General features: G+C 35.2%; 1 protein-coding gene and 1 pseudogene across 2 annotated transcripts in view; one reads left to right on the plus strand and one right to left on the minus strand.

Annotated features, from left to right (window-relative positions):
• Grid2 (glutamate ionotropic receptor delta type subunit 2) overlaps positions 1–15,791 on the plus strand; it is a 1,592,033-nt gene that overhangs the window by 770,842 nt on the left and 805,400 nt on the right. The gene's annotated exons all lie outside the window — the stretch shown is intronic.
• On the minus strand, positions 7,093–7,191 carry LOC111812457 (annotated as a pseudogene).

Here is a 15,791-nt window from a genome sequence, read left to right on the forward strand (position 1 = left end):
TATAATATATATAATGAGGCAGTTACAGCTTAGCTCTTAATTCTATCATCGACTAAAAACTATTGTCAAGTCTAGCAAATATTATTTTAAAGTGTGTTTCGCCTAAAGTCTTCCAATTAAAGTAATATCTGTATACTGAAACTAAAAATATGCCTTATCTACACCTTGGGAATATGTGAGTAATTTGATAATGTGCTCAGCTAGTAATAGCAATATGGGCACTTATTAACTTTTGTTCCCTTTTAATATTTTCAAAAATTAAAAAAATGAAACATGAAGTAGGGAGAAGTAGAATTTGTCTATCAAGTATAAGTATTGTTTTACTAGGGTCATACAAATACACACACATACATGGACACAATCACTTCTGCCTAGACCTGAATGTTGCAGTTGATACATTTATCAGAGACCATGTTTAGTTCCCCTGATAATGTCAGTATAACATGAGATTTAGAAAAATCACACCTAAGGGCCAGGGGGGATGGCTCAGTAGAATAAGCACTTTCCTGGCAAGCTCAAGGGCCTGCCTGAGTTCAATCCCTAGTTCTAAAAAAAAAAAAAAAAAAAAAAAATCACACCAATTTTTTTTTTTGGTGTGTGTGTGTGTGTGTACCAGGGATTGATCTCAGGAGCTTGCACTTGCTAGGCAAGTGCTTATTCTACTGAGCCACACCTAATTTTTGACTCAATTACTCTAAATATTTTTTGTTTTAATCCCTTCCATCACACTTGAAAAAACTGTGGTACTTCAAGTCTCAAAATAGTGATTATTTATTTTCCAGTTTGTATTCTTTAAAGTTTATTTTTAGGTAGTTTTAGGGTTAGTTCAATGGTTTGAACTCTTTCAAAGTGAACAAACTTGGCTGTGGCTCCATAAAATATAGTTTTCTTATTCAGAAAAGAAGGCAGTTTTCTTATCAGTTCTATATCTTAATAGAGTGTTTGGATTTGGTTTAACATTATTCTCCTGTTAACCCCTCTCTTTGAGAACACAAATTAAAATTCCATAAATCCACGGATAAAGCAGTTTTCTGGAAAAGTTTGCCCTGATACAAAATTACCAGTTGTGCTGCAGACATTAGTATTCACAGCGAGTAAGCCCCACTCCGACTACCACTCCGACTACCGCGAGATGCCTGCAGCCCTCACCAAGGGTCTCCCCCAGCAGCGCTCATGGCTCAGCTTTCCGACGCGCCTTTCACTAGTACAAAAGGTTTCCTGTGTGACAGGAGAAGCTGAAAAAGTAGTACCATAAAATTCATGAGGAGGGGAGCATTCTCAATTTGGAATTATGTTGATGCTATTTTGTCTATAGTTAAAAGAGATTGACATCAAGATATACACATCTTATAATTAATACTCTAGACCAAGGCTCTATTTAAGCACAACCTTCATTGGACATAGCATAGAGAATTACATGCGAAAGTTGCATACTTGATGATTATAAACTTCATAGTAAACTTTAGGATAATTTACTCAAATTAGCACATCTGTAATTAATTTCTGCTAACTCCTGGTGAACAAATCTCATTTTCCTCCCAGTTAACATAACATTAATATGTTCAAATTTATAAAGTAGAATTGAAGACATGATCTTGACTGCTGCCTAAAATAAGCCTAATTATTCCCCAGGCACTGCAGAATTACGGATGCAACTGTTCATTTTTCTAATGCATTTTATCTTTTGGGGGAGTCAATACATCTTAATTTTTACATATTGTTTTCATTTCTGCACTAATAAACAGTTGTGTTTTAATGCCAGTAATAGCAGCTTACATCTTTTATATTTTACTGTACCTAAGCCAGCCTGTAAGCCTTGCTAACTGCATTTTGCAGAAGGGAAAACTGAGACTTGCAAATATTATTTAGGCTGCCATTCTCCCTTAAAACTTTTTAAAATAATATCTTATGCACACAGTCTAATATTGTAGTTCACAAATACATGCTGTTAACTTTTTGTTGTGTGTGTGTGTGTGTGTGTGTGTGGCTGACTCAGCCCACCCTGGGGGAGGGGCTGGTGCTGCATGTGGTGCCAGGGATTGAGCTAAGGTCCCTGTGCTTTGCCTAGACTTGCTTAAGCAGGCACTTTAGACTGCTGAGCTATCTCACCATCCCCATACTTGTGGTTAACTTAAATAGAATTGTTTTCTCATGGTTCTTTATCAGGGTAAATAACCTCAGTAATATATATTTGTTAGTGTAATACATATAAATATATATGTATAATTGATGCTAAACAGCACTAGATATTATAGAACGTTAAGATATGCCAACACTATATTTAAATACAGTATTATCTAGCACATATTATCGTATTTTTTACATCACTTATAAAGAATTATAAAATCATTAACGAATTTTTCTGTGTAATTCTTTCCTCTATAGGTTTTTCTTTTTTTATTTGTAATAAGATGTCACCAGAATGCTTTAAGCTGTGGAAATATAAGCTAACATTATATTTTATAAATTATGATTACAGAATTATAATTTGAGAATAAGCTCATTTGGATCAGCAGCCACGTACTCTGTGCCAGAAGTGCTAGTTAAATTGAAAGCTGCAGGGCCGGGGAGATGGCTCAGTAGAATAAGAGCTTGCCTGGCAAGCACAAGGGCCTGAGTTCAATCCCCAGTTCTGCCAAAATAAATAAATAAATAAATAAATAAATAAATAAATAAATAAAATTAAGTTAATTCAAAACTGCAAGTCTTGTGGGATGTTTGTATTTCTCTCTAAGCATCCAAATGCTTTCCTAGCTTCTCCTCCCATGTATAATCTCCTATGACTCAAACTCAAGGACAGACTAGGTGGCCCCGCACTCATTTGATCAAAGTAGGAAGCATAACCTATAAATTTCTAAGTGCAGATGAAATTTACCCAATTTTCATGGTCTTTTCTCCCCAAGTCAGATTTTTTTTTCCTCATGCCTAAAACTTGAAAAGAATAAAATTGATATTATTTTCCAGTAAATTTCTACCACATTTTCAAATCCATTGTGATTTAAAGCATACATTAACATGTATTTTAGACATTTCATTTTAATGCTTTAGCTGTTTGTTTTTATGTGATTATCACTGTCTTAAAATTTCCTGTAACGACTCCATTGAAGAACAAACTCATCCATGTTGATTTTGCTATATGTCACCAATATAAATTTGACTTATTTCTAAAAAATTCTGTGTCTCATGTTATGAATGAAATGATGCTCTCCCAAACCAATAAAACATTTTATGAATAATAAACACTACTACAAAGATTATCATACAATTTTTAAAAATCCATTGCAAACATAGAAATAATTAGAATAAAGTACAATATTTTTTAAAAAATAAATGAAAGTTGTGATGATGTTAATAAATTTTATTGCTATTTTTCACTTCAAGTACAAAACCCAAGTGAGTTGTAAGACTTCCAACAGAAGCTCAAGAACTGTTGTGATAAAAATGATAATGGTACTGGAATTTAAAAAAAAAAAAGACCTGAGGACTAGTGGAGCAGATTAGAAGATGCAGACCGAACTACAAGCCCACTCAGCTGCCTCCTCTTTGACAAAGGGCCCAAACATTTTCACTGGAAGAAGGACAGCCTGTTTAATAAATAGTGCAGAAAAAACCTGGCTCTTCACATGCCAAAGCCTTACGCTTATCACCATGTACTAAACTAAAATCAAAATGGATCAAAGCTCTAAATACTAAAACAGAAATACTCAATCTACTGGAAGAGAAAGTAGGTAAAAATCTTGAAAACATAGAAGTAGAGAAAGACTTCATAAACAAAACCTTAACTACACGGGAAATACTTCAAAGAATCAACAACTGGGATCTCATCTTATTAAAAAGCTTCTACACTTCAAAAGAAATCACCAAACAGAGTGAAAAGACAACCGACAGTGGGAAAAAAAATTACCTGCTGTCCCTTACAGAAATGATTTATATCTAGAACATGTAAAGAATTGAAAAAAATCAGAGCCCCCCCATTTAAATACCCAATCCAAAAAATAGGTGTCTGAAATAAATATGCACTTCTCACATGAAGAATACAGATAAAAGATAACTATAAGAAAGCATGTTCATCACTGATCATTTGAGAGCTGCGAATTAAAACAACACTGAAATCCCGCCTCACCCCAGAAGGAAGGGCTGTCTTTAAGAAATCAACCAATAACAGATGCTGGAGGTTCTATAGGGAAAAAGGACCACTTCTCGACTGTTGGCGGGAATGCAGACTGGTGCAGCCACTGTGAAAATCTGTGTGGAGATTCCTCAACAATCTAGGATTAGAAATCCCATTCAACCTAGCTTTTCTTTTTCTAGGTATTTTTTCAGAAGAATTAAAAACATCATACCACAGCAGTGTATGTGCACTCATGTTTATAGCAGCAAAATTTGTCATAGCTATAACTTGGTATCAAATGCCCATCAACCAAGGAATGGATTAATTAAATGTAGTACTTTTGTATAAAGGAGTACTACTTAGGTGTAAAGAAGGATAAACTTGAGACATTTATAGGGAGATGGATGCAATTTGAGACCATAGACATAAATGAAATAAGTCAGACTTGCACTTGTAAATATTGTATTGCCTCCCTACTGTAAGAAGCTGAAAGAGTAAGATCCAACATGTAGAGTAGATATTTTTAAATGGCAAGAAACTATTCAAAAGGAAAAAGAAAATGGGATAGGAGAATGGAGAAAATAAGGAAGAGAAAAGGAAATATATACATATATCAATTAAGAGAGTTATATTACTAATTGCTATTAGTTCATTGAAAAGAAAAATGTGTGTCTATATTGTCTGATCATTTTTTCATGCCTATATCTTATAATATGAGCACCTACATTATAGATAACAATACAATCTTGTTTTTGAATTTTGTATCATTGCTTTGTTTTTTATTTACATCAAAAAATGTACATAACAAGTATTATGTTTTAAGGAAGATCATATTTAAATACTGATTTCATAAAACCAACAAGTCTATGGGTCATTGGCATTTGTTTCTTCTAAAGGAATTTCACTATCTTAGCAAGGTGTTTCAGGGTCACACAGTTTGTGAAAGTTTCTTTAATCACAACCTGAAAATTTTTAAAGTCAATCCCTTTGATGAGCTGGTTCCAGCAACTGTATTCGTCTAAGGGTCAGAGAAGAGGCACTGTCCTTAGTCATAACTGCCATAGGAGCTATACACAGGTGCAGTTTGAGAAATTGCTTCAAGCTCTTGCTCTTCTTGTACCCTGGTCTATTAAGAATTTGAATTTTAAAATGACAGCTGACATTCACTGAGTACTCCCTCCACATCAAGCACTTGCCTCAGATGTAGTTATTCAATCAGCTCCTATTGAAATCTTTAGCGGTGTGTATGTATTCATATGATTTACACTTTAATGGTAAGTAAAATAACATCCAGAGAGATGTAGTAAGATTCCTACATCATACTGGTAAAAAACATATCAAGTGGAATTACAGCCAAGCAACCGTAATTTTAGAGTGCATGCGTCTTACCAGACCACTAGAGATCACATTTTATTTATCATAATATCACTGGATGGCTGGGTTCTCTATTCTTCTTGGCAATACAAATTTCAGAGAAAGTCGACGTGGAATAACACTAAGACACTGGGAGAAAAGCATCATATTAATTTGATTATATTTGTTTCAACTTAATATGACAAAACCTTTACTCAGTAAACAGACTGTCATTTAAACTAGATTAAAGAGACTATGCTCATTCTACCTGATAAACATGTCTCCAGTAAAAGCATTACTGAATCATCAGTGCTCACTGCTGGACACATAAGTGGGCACTCACGGTGTCACCTAAAATTCTCAGGGCTCTATGAAATATTCCCATTGGGTTGACACGCAACTAACTTTCATTTGACGTACTGCACATTAAAGTATTATCAATGAGGTTGCCCAAGAGTGCAGACACAGCATTCAGTTTTTTAAATTATATTTTCTTCAGTTCTTTTTATATATGTCTACATAGTAGACAGTTGGGAAACTCCATCATAGAGCATTTGGAGGGATCCTAATCCCAATGATGAAGGATTAGACAATGAGGGCCCATCCTTAGGAGGGCATAACCTGGCAAAAGCCCTACCACCTAATTCGCTCACTTTGGGTCTAAATTGCAAGGTAGGAGTCCGGAAGGGTCATACATATTCATGCTATATAGTCCAAATGGTTTTCCTTTTTATTGCAATTTGAGATCAGGAGCAGGGTTACCTGAGGATAGTCTGTTTCCTCTACTGTCTATCCTAAAGAAAGTCCATTGTCTAAACCGTTCCTCCACATTCTAGGGTACCTTTTTTTCCACTTAAGTTATTGAAATCTAGTTGTTTCTTAAGATCCACCTTATTTTTACTCATGAAATATTCATTAAATATGAAGGCTATACCTATAAAAATGATTTTAAAATGGTACTCTTTTGAGAGATGTAAGAGGCAATGTACTTCCTTAGCAAAAACTTTACTAGTTCAGGTTAAATTAATTCAAAATAACATAAAAACAGATGCCTATTTGAATCTAAGTAATAGCCTCATAGCTGGCTATGTGTTTTCTTTTAAATAAATATGTTGTCTATGTTTTATTAATATTGGCTGGCCGAGACTCAGTACCACTGTAAGAATCTTATAGTTTATTATTTTGCATCTTATGGGCATGTGCTTAATAAGTGATTGACTGACTGAAAATAAAATTTTATTCTCCAACTGATTGTGACCTTTAGAAATTATTGGAGTCAAACTATATTTCAAGACTTTTTGGGCCAGGCAGATAGCTCAGTGGATTAAAATACCTGCTTAGGCAGTCACAGGGACTAGCGTTCAGTCCCCAGCAAGTTGTGCTGGTCTTGCCCCTGGGGGCATGCTAAGATGGCAACTGAGATGGCAACTGAGACAGTGTGGTGGTGCGTACCTATAATCCCAGTGCTTGGGAGGCTGAAAACAGGAGGATCACTATGAGTCCAATTTGTGTAGTGAGACCCTGTAGACCCTGCACTAAATACATTAAAAAAAAAAAACTTCCTCCGTTCAATGAATAGAATCTTAATGTTAATACCAATTATAGTAAAGTATGACTATACTTTTCTTAAAAATATGGAGCATTTCAGATTTGAGTGTCATCCTTGCAATGGGGCCACGCTAATCTCTTTATTGTTCCAATTCCAGTATATGTGCTGGCGAAGCTACTTTATGACTAGCAAGTCTTATGAAGTGAACAGAGGATTAATGATCACTGTTTATTTCATAAGCATTTGTGGAGTAAAAATAGATTTTTTAAAATTTTGAAATGATATTTCCAAAGTTTTGATAGATGGGCATTTTGGTTGTCTTTTTTTAAATGCCTGTCACCTGAGGAATGGATGAAAAAGATGTGGTATTTTTATACAATGGAGTATTACTAAGCAACAAAGAAAAACAAACTCAAAGCCTTTGTAGGTAAGTGGATACAACTTGAGGCTATACTCATAAGTGAAATAAACTAGACCCACATGGGTAAATATCATATTGTCTCCCTGGTGCAAGAACTCAAAAGAAGAACTAAAAACTGAAAGGTACAACAGACTCATTTAAATGGAAAGAAACAGGACTTAAGGATTTAACAACAAAGAGAGGTAAAGGAGAAAAGTTATGAAATAAGGTAGGGGCAAATCCATACATGTGTATATACAACATGGATAAGGCAGTAGTCCTGAGAATTTCCATCAGGTTTTTGAAAATAGCAGTTAATGGATAGAATTCTCACCCTGACTAACAGTATATGTTGATATCTGTGAACTAAGCAACTACATTGAGGACAGCAATGTATAATACTAAAACCATGCTTGGAATACATGTCATCTTGGTCTTCTAAATGTGTACCATTTCTAATATCATATCAGTTATTACTATTACTATATTATTACTATACTCTCCTTAAAGTAATTTTTTAAAAAGGTAATAGAAAATGAGACAAGAACAAAAATTTAAGATTTCTTGAAAGCATGTGGTAATATTGAATCAAATGTCCCATCTTGTGTAATTATAATCTGTTAATATGAGCAACAGATTTGAAGATAAAAATAGATAATATTGCAATCAGTGTTAATCAGCTATTCTTTCTTTTTTATGAATTTAGGACAGGGTCTACAGGGTGTACAGGGTCTAACTATGCAAATCCGATTCACAGTGATCCTCCTGTTTTCAGCCTCCCGGGCGCTGAGCTTACAGGCCCTCGCCACCACCACCATGACCATGCCCAGTCTCAGTCAACCATCTCAGCATCACGCCCCGCGGGCCGGGCCGGCACGCACATGGGGTAGGACCCCAGCAGCTGAGCTCTGCCGACGCAGGTGCTTTTTAGTCTGCTGTGCTATCAGGCCGGCCTTTAATCAGCTGTTCTTGTTTCGAAAATCTGTAACATATGTACTGTTATATATTACCTTGTTTTTGTCTTTGTTTTTTTCTTGCTCTTGTTTTTACTCTTCAAAATTAAAGAAAAGTGTATTTAAAAAAAAAGTTTTGAAAGATGTAGTTACGTTAGTGTCACTGCGGAAAAACTATTTCCTTGCAGTGCGACCATCCGACCGCCATCAGCAGGATTGCCAGGTCGGCCTCTGCGGGAAGCTTGCAGAGTGGGGCAGGGTTCTCACCTAGAAAACATGACCGTGCTTCATGGACGATGTAGGGAAGAGAACATCGTCGTGAGGACTGGTGCTCCTAGAGATGGCTTCCTTGATATACACCAACAAGAGTCCTGACTTCTTTCCCAAACTATTGTGGTCTTTTTCTGAAACTTGAGAAAGAAACTGCAATACAAGTATTATTTTAGAGCTTTCACTTTTCTTCATTGGATAACTGAGGTTTGGGTAGAGAAGCTGTTCACGTTGATAAGGTATACATATTTAATTATACATCTATGCACATTTAGAAGAAAACGATTTCATTGTACAAAGATACTCTTAGAAAACCTTAAGTTATACACATCAGGAAAAAAACCATCAAATTGTGCAAAAGTCCAGAACATTTTAAAAGACACGTATTACAAATAGAATTAAGTGTCCTATTTTCATTCAAGTTTACAAGAATATACTGATTTTCCGGAAGTGTCCAAGATTAACACATAAACAGGAAAATAAAAATCTGTTTAAAAGTGCTTTCTCAAAATAAAGCAGAGGTGGGTAAAAATCTCCTTGAAGAACTAGAAAAAATTTCAGACTAAAATGTAACCAATAAAATTGTAATATGTGAACCAGCGCATGGGCTGAAACAAGAGAAGAGGGGAAGAAGAAATGATGTTATCTTGTCTCCTGTAAATCCATCTGTCTAATCATCTTTAATGTATGAAGAAACTGAAGCTTTTGCCTTGGGCAGAGCCCTGATATACAAGTGAACTAAGCCTAAGAGCCAAGCTCCCTGGCTTAAACCTCAGTCTCTGAATTACAGAGCTGGTACTTTTTACCCATGCTTTTCTCTCTGAAAGAAACAATTCCCTGAGTCATGGTAGCAATAAAAAAAGGCATTTTTAATGCTGATGTCTGTGGTTTCAGAGATCATCAGAGGAGCGGAATATTTTGACTTTATACCTGTCATTTTTAGAAAATCATCTCTGTATGTTTTAAGTGAATTATACACAAAGAGCATTAGTGCCAGAGATTCAAATACAGACCAGTTCAGTAGTGTGCAAAATGCTGCTTTAGAAATAATATGGAAGAGAAAGGGGTTCACGCAACTGAGTAACAAGCTGCCTTTTGGAAAAGGTTGTCACAAATTTTATGCTATACATGTCAGGAGTTATCTCCATTTACTTCATAATTGCTGCGAGCAGGGACCAAAGCTGTTTAATCATGTTTCTGACCTTATGCAATGCTACGTGGCTCTGCAAGTACATTGACAGTTTTCCCCACAGAAATAGTAAAAAAAAATACTACTCATACGAGGGTAAAAATGTTATTAGCGACAGGATATCAGGTCTGCATCTTGTACAATAAATAACCACTAAGACAACAATATGCAATGTATTAATTATTGAAAATGTACTAGTAATCTGTTGTGAAACTGTCTCATTGCTATTTGTTTCTCAATAAAATATAAAAAAGTTATTAGTAAAATGAGAATATGATAACAAACTGCAGATGGCAACAGATTGCTTCCCACCAGAGAATAAGTGCAAATGCTTATTATGCTATGTAGAATGACACTGTCATCAAATTGCGACAGTGGAGATTAGCCCAGCCTGGTAACTGTGATCTAGCACATGCTGCCAACTGTATGGGCTAGTCTGATCCGGAAAATCATGAACTAAATCAAATGCTGAAGAAAAAATTAAATTATCTTGCAATGAATTGAAAAGAAAATACTACATTAGAATATTAATTTGAGGTTTGATAGGTTGCTATAAAATAGAGTGAATTACTATTTTAGTTCATTTTATACTAAAACAAATTTCTCAGTGTAAAGTTATTTAAAACATAAATTATTGAAAAAGTATTCAATGAGCTAAAAGTAAGGGTATTTTTAAAATAAATGTTTACAGACTAATCAAGGGAGCAGACCACTTGGTGCACTGCTCCTGAAAAGCCTTCGAAGAAGCACACTATTTGTAACAGTGAATTGCATGGTTTAATATACTACATATCATGTTACATTGACCCTTGCAGAGATATTTACTGAAGTAGTCTATAAGCCTAGCATATCTGAATTTAAAAAACAGAGCTCTTCTCATGAACCTTATGTATGCTAATCCTATTACAAAGAATATCAGCTTCTTCAAATAGTCTGTACCAAGAATGCTAAACAACGCTTTTGCTGCAGCTGACGAAGTCCTCTCAGCTTACTCCTCTGGTGCTGTCAACTTCATTTCAGCATCTTCTTTATCAGCAGGATTAGACCCTTTCTGTGAGAAAAAAGACATTGAGTGACATGAAATTGAGCAGGTACAGCTGAGAAGACAGATGTAGTACTAACCTCCCTCACCCTGCGTCCACATGGAGATGAGGCCGTGACTGCTGCTTGTGTACGTGTCCCTTTACCTACCATATATTCATTGAGTGTCCACAACAGGTCAGGCTGTATTCTAGGTCTTGAGAATGAAGTAGTATGGAAACAGAAGAGACTCACAATGTCATTTAGTTATGTTAAAGTGAAAGAAAGTAAAAACAAACAGATAGGTATGCAGTGGACAGTCAGATGAGAAGCCGGGCATGATGGTACATGAGTGTCATCCCAGCACTTGGATGCTGAGGCAGGAAGGTCAGTGTGATTTCAAGGTTAGTCTATACTGCATAAAGTTCCTGTCTCAAAAAGAAAAAGAATAGACAGATGTAAACTGTTAAGCAAAGACCTAGTAAAGTCAGCAGATAAGGATGCTACTCAGAGAGGGGCTGCAGAAACAGAGAACTAATAGGAGGGGGAAAGGTGGAGATCTATCTGGGTAAGAAGCAATCCAGGCAGAGTAGATAGAAAAGTAGCTTCGTAAAGAAACAGACTAGTGCAGCAAAATCGGGAAGTTACTGACAATCATAGGAGGCTAGGTCAGAGTCCTGGCTGGGTAGGAGCTTATGCAGGGCTTATCAATATGTGAAGAAAGTTCCCCTGCAGCACCTAACGGTTACATTCCTGTGAGAAGTTGATACACGACACAGCACATCTCAGTTCCTTTCTTCACCCACTTCACCTTCCTTTTCAACCCCTCCACCCATCCTCTGATCCTTCCTATGTACAGGTTTATAGTACATAGCAATACCTAGTGTTTACGGTCCTTATGTGGGGTAGGTAGGTACAAAGCATCTCTATTCCTTTTGCTCATCCCTTAAAACTTCCTCTCTTCTGGTTCCCTCCATCTCTCACTCCCCTTCCCTACTTCATATTATCTACCTTTAATTTTGCTTTTTATTGTTACCCTAAGTTTCTCATATAAGAAAAACAATGTTATATTTAAGGTTATGTATCTGACACATTTCACTTAAATTTATAGTCTCCACATGCATTCATTTTCTTACAAAATACTGGTTTATCTTTCTTTATGGTAAAGTAATACTCCATGATGCATAGGTGCAACATTTTTTATCTATTCCTCTATTGATGGATATATGGGCTGTTTCCAAGATTTAGATATTATCAGTTGTGCTGCTATGAATATGGGTATGCATGTGTCACAGTAGTAGGATGTCCATGACTCTGGGGAAGATACTTAGAAGGGCAGTAACTCTGTCAAGTGGAAATTCTAATTTTAAGGGTTGTTTTGTTTTGTTGAGAAATCTCCGTACTGATTTCCATAGTGCTGTACTACTTTACAATTCCACCAACAGTGTAGAAGGACCTCTTCCCCTACTGCCTCTCCAGCATTTGTTATTATTATTTGATATCTTGATGATGATCATTATTTATATGTTAAGATGGAATGTCAGTGTTGTTTTAATTTGTATTTCTCTGTAATTTGTATGGTCAGTGATGTCAAGTATTTCTTTATGTGGTTGTTGCCCACTTGGACGTCCCTGCAGAAGTGTCTACTGACTTCATTTGCCCATTTTTTTGATTGGATCTTTTATGTTAGGGTCTAACATTTTGAGGTCTTTATATATTCTGGAGGTGAGTCTTATCTCTGAGAAATCACAAGTAAAATTTATCCCATTTTCTAGGTGGGCTTCTTACTGGTTGTTTCTTTTGCTTTGCAGAAGCTGGCTTTTTAATTTTTAAAAATCCCATTTATTGATTCCCAGAACTCTTTCCTGTGCTACTGGGGTTCAATTCAAAAAGTTGTTACTTATGCTTTATTTTTTTTTTAATGTATTTGGTACAGGGTCTCACTATGCAGCTCAGACTTATAGTGATCCTCCTGTTTTCAACCTCCTTAGCACTGGGATTACAGGTGTGCGCTACCACACCCTGATTCAGTGGCAGGCTCAGCACACCCGGGAAGGAGAGCATTGTGGCATGTGGTGCAGGGGATTGAACCCCGGTCCCTGCTCTTGCCTAAGCATGTGCTTTGTCCACTAAGCTATCTCATTGGCCTTTATATCATATGATTTGAAAAATTTTACCTACCTTGTCTTTTAGTAAATTAAGTATTTCTTGTTTAATATTTACTTCTTTGACCTATTTTGGTTTTAGTTCAGTGCATAGTGAGAGATATAGGTCTAGATTCAGTTCTCTGCTTGTGAATAGCCAGTTTTCTCAACACCATTTATTAAAGGAGTTGTCTTTCCTCAGTGTGTGTTTTTGCCCTTTCATCAAAGATCAAATAGTTGAATGTACTTAGGAGTGGTTTATGAGTTCTTTATTCTGTTCTATCGAAAGTCACATCTGTTTTGATGCCAAAACCATGCTGTTTTTTGTTTTGTTTTGTTTTTTAAATCACAGTAACTTTGTAAAATAATTTCAAGTCTAGTATTTATGATACCTCTTGTTTTGCTCTTTTTGTCTAGGGTGCTTTTGATATTCTTGATCTCTTCTGGTTCCATATAATTTTTAGAATTGCTTTTTTTTACTTATGTGAAAAAATGTTGGTATTTTGATTGTGATTATATTAAAACTCTATATAAATTTTGATAGTATGGCCATTTTGACTACATTGATTCTTCCTATCCAAGAACAGTGGATTTCTTTGCTTTTTCTTTTTTCTTTCTTTACAGTACCAGGCATTGAACTCATGATCTTGCCTTTGTGACGCAGGCCCTTATGCAGCTCAGCTATCTCCCAGCCCCATCTTTGCATTTTTTGATGTTCTCTTCAGTTTCACTTTTCAGAGTTTTCATTGTAGAGGTCTTTCATTTCTTCAATTAATTTAATTGCTAAGTATTTAATTTTTGTTGGCACTACTGTGAATGGTTTTTTCCCTAACCTTTTTCTCAATGGACTCATCAGTAGTGTACAGAAACGATGTTGATTTTTGTGAGTTCATTTTGCTTTCTGCTACCTTACTGAATTTGGTTATTAATTCTAAGAGTCTTTTGGTGGATTTATCTTTAATGTATTGAAAAAATAACAATCTGATGACTTCTTTTCATATACATATTATATATATTTATATATCATACATTATATGTTTATATTATATTTATATATCATATATACAATATATATATATATATAATCTATTTTTCTTGACTAATTGTTCTTGCTAATGTTTACAATACTGTGTTGAACAGGAGTTGTGATAGTGGACATCCTTGTGTTATTCCTAATTTTAGAGGGAATGTTTTCATTTTTTCTCATTTAATATGATGTTACCTGGAGGTTTGTCATAAATAGCTTTCATCACATTTAGATAAGATCCTTCTATAGCTATTTGTTTTCACAGTTTTTATTGTGAAAGGATTGATAGCTTATTTTTACTTTAAAACTTTCAGAAACATTTTCTGGGCAAATTAAAATCATAGTTCCCAAAAGTTACAAGTTTTCATTTAATTGCCAAATCCTGCATGCTTGTTTCCTAAGGCCAGGCAAAAGATAAGACAGACGCTGTTACAGTATTTACTCAGCTTTTCAGTGGTGCTACCTGCCCATGCAGTAAGACTGAAAAAGAAAGAAATGTCATTACTTTCTGCCAATGAGAAAGTAAGAAAATTGCTTGTATTTAGTGAGAGCGTAATTGTCTAATAAAAAAAGCCTTCATACTCTGCAAAAGTGGAAGCTAGAAAGAAGTTTATCAAGGCCTGATGGTAAATGAGGGAGATGCAAAAATTTATGTTTTTCAGTATACTATTAGTAATATATTCAAAATTAAAAGTGTCATTTATAGTAGAATACACAAGCATAAATTAATTATGAATAAATCTTTTAAAAATGCTAAAATCCATATATGGCATACTACAGATTTCACTAGGGGAAACTTACGAAGACTAAGTTAATAAAGCTCCCTTTTGAGTTTGAAGACATAGCATTGTTACTATCTCAGAAACCTCTCTTCACATAAGTGCATAGGTTTCTGAAGGAATGATCTAGAATATAAACATCATGTGGTCAGAGAATATGGTATGAAAGGGAGATGAGGTGGAAAGGTATGGAAGGTAAAGTCAGCATGAAAAAGTAAATTTGACCAAAGGAATTAAAAATTTATATTCCATGGTTATAATTCGGGCTTCTTTCACAGAAGTTTTCAGCCTTTGTCTATTTTATCTGTGTTGGATTTTGAAGTAGTTATAGAGTCACAGAAGAAATTCCCTTTTATTCATCAAACAACTTGCCTAATGTTAACTCCTCACATGGACATAAAAAAATTATCAAGAACAGTCAAATTAATGTTGGCATGGTGTTACTATGAGAATGTCATATGTTGTTCAAAAGCTACCAACTACATTGCTAGTGAGTTTTTCTGAGCCAAGTTTTGTCTAGGGTCCCCCACTACACCAGACTTCTCTTTAGATCCTGACAAGTGATGATGGTTCAGTGGTCCAATCTTCTTTAGTGATGCTTAAAATATGGGAATGATTTAGTGATGTTTAAAAGAAAACATTATTATGTACAATGTGGATGATTAGAAAAAGATTAACCAAGTGGTTATGAATACATGAACTTGGGGATTTGTGTTAATTGTTTTAGGGATACTTTAGCTGAATGAAGCTTTGGCTATGTGAAGAAGAGGATAGTTTTGACAAATATTTAAAAGGTAGAATTAACAGTACACATTAACCAAGATGGCATTGAGAAGCAAAAGAATAAGAGAGTATACTACATGAAAATGCCTTCTGAGTTTTGGCGGTGACATTCTGGACAGATGACAGCACTGAGAAAGCAATGCTAAATTAGTTCTTATGCTGTCTTCCTCTTACGCAAACACAAACACATTGTTCTTTATATCTCTTTGTCTT

The sequence above is a fragment of the Octodon degus genome, unplaced genomic scaffold (assembly GCF_000260255.1).
Source record: "Octodon degus isolate 3935 unplaced genomic scaffold, OctDeg1.0 scaffold00125, whole genome shotgun sequence".
Classification (NCBI taxonomy): domain Eukaryota; kingdom Metazoa; phylum Chordata; class Mammalia; order Rodentia; family Octodontidae; genus Octodon; species Octodon degus.